The 1,970-nt window shown below is 45.4% G+C and overlaps 1 pseudogene; it reads left to right on the top strand.

Moving 5' to 3' along the window:
- The first annotated feature begins 814 nt into the window (after nt 1-814).
- On the top strand, nt 815-1,236 carry LOC147098434 (histone H2A type 2-C-like; annotated as a pseudogene).
- The last annotated feature ends 734 nt before the right edge of the window (nt 1,237-1,970 follow it).

Below are 1,970 nucleotides of genomic sequence, written 5' to 3'. Positions count from 1 at the left end.
CGTTTCCTCTGTGCTCGGCTGATAAGAACTACAAACACGGTCCCTGATCGCTCTTTCCCTTTGATCTTAGACCCGTTCACTTGCAGCGTCTTCCGACGAATTAAAAGCTTGTTTTCGAGATGAGACTCGGATTTCAGTCACCTCAATCTCTGCAAACACATTTTCATTTTTTTCAATGCCATTTGTGGTCAATCCTTGTATTAACCCGAGAATTACTGCATTGCAAAAACCCAGAATGGGGTTTCTTAGAGACCAGAACGGTGGACAGTTTAAACCCTCTGTCCCTCTTCCCTTCTTACAGCAGGACTCCCAGATCTGGTTTCACTCCCGCCGCAGTGCCTGTGCAAATGATCGATCGATAATCTGTGAAACCTCACTTTTACAAAGATTGAGCTGGAATGTGTCCCGTTTCAAAGTCAATGGAAATTGATTCCCGCCCGTTGCAGTTTCAAATTGAACGCGGAATTAATCCTGATTGTAACAGCCTGGAATTTGCAAGGGAGAGATGGAATAAGACAAAAGGAAGAAAAAAAATTTTCGGAATTATTTGGCTAATGGTGAATTTATTAACTTAATTCGCTCGTTAGGAAAATATTGGCGGGCTTTTTGAAATTAAAAAATCGTTGGCGGTTGAGAACAGTTATTTCCACTCACTTTTCATTGGCGGGAAAAGCAGACTGTGAATGGTCACCGGAAAGCATCAATGAAATTCACCACAGAGCGAGCAATCAGAAGTTCGCTATCTGCATTCCTCCAGAAGGTATAAGAAGGGCAGATGTGGGAGGAGATTTTCATTCTTTCTCTGACCGTATTGATTGTGGAAATGTCTGGAAGAGGAAAAACCAGCGGTAAAGCTCGGGCCAAAGCCAAGTCTCGCTCATCCCGGGCCGGACTGCAGTTCCCTGTGGGCCGTGTTCACAGGCACCTGCGAAAGGGCAACTACGCTCAGCGTGTGGGTGCCGGAGCCCCGGTGTACATGGCTGCTGTGCTCGAGTATCTGACCGCTGAAATCCTGGAGCTGGCCGGCAACGCTGCCCGCGACAACAAGAAGACCCGCATCATCCCCAGACACCTGCAGCTGGCCATCCGCAACGACGAGGAGTTAAAAACAAGTTGCTGGGAAAGGTGACCATCGCTCAGGGCGGGGTGCTGCCTAATATCCAGGCGGTGCTGCTGCCCAAAAAAACCAGCACTGCCAGCTCCAAGAGCAAGTAAAGCGAAAAAGATTCAATCTAATAACCCAGAGGCTCTTTTCAGAGCCACCCACATTATCTTTGAAAGGGCTGGTTACTGTTCTGTTCTATGGGTCAGAATTATACCAGATCTGATTTAACATGTTAAATCTTAAAATCTGCTTTGAATATCATTTGCCACAGTTTTGCCCATTAAGTTATCTTTCCCCCACTCACCTGACAATCAAACGCTGCGACACAGATACAGAGTGACAGATACAATTGCTGTCCTGTATAAACGAATATTCCCTCACTTGTGAGTGAGTGGTAGTGCATTTCCTATACTCACCTGTCAATCCCACAGTGAGACAGTACCAGAGAGTGACATAAAGTATCTAGTTTAGCCTCACCAGACAATTTAAAAAGTCATATTGTACTAGAGAGTGTCAGATACAGTATCTGTCGTTTTTCAACAGCCAATTTGCCATTGACAATGCAGAGAGTGACAGATGCGTTGTCTATCATATGCACATTTGTCAATCCCGCACGAACACACTGTGCAAGAGAGTGACAGATACAGTATCTGTCCCATATTCAGCAGTGAATCTCACCTTGCCACATAGTACCAGAGTGACAGAGGAAGTGTCTATCCCACACTCAATGATCAACCACAATGTTCACACTAAAATCGGGTGAGTGCGGGCATCTGCTTTTAATGGTTGTTTGGAGTTTTCAGCTTGACCAATAAACTACTTGGCAATGGTTTTAAGCGGAACATAAACACAGTGCTGAGGTATC

This window comes from Somniosus microcephalus, chromosome 29 (genome assembly GCF_052327205.1).
Source record: "Somniosus microcephalus isolate GS21.2 chromosome 29, FLI_Smic_1.0, whole genome shotgun sequence".
Taxonomy (NCBI): Eukaryota; Metazoa; Chordata; class Chondrichthyes; order Squaliformes; family Somniosidae; genus Somniosus; species Somniosus microcephalus.
The sequence above is the reverse complement of the archived record's forward strand: the minus strand, read 5'-3'. Positions and strand labels throughout refer to the sequence as shown.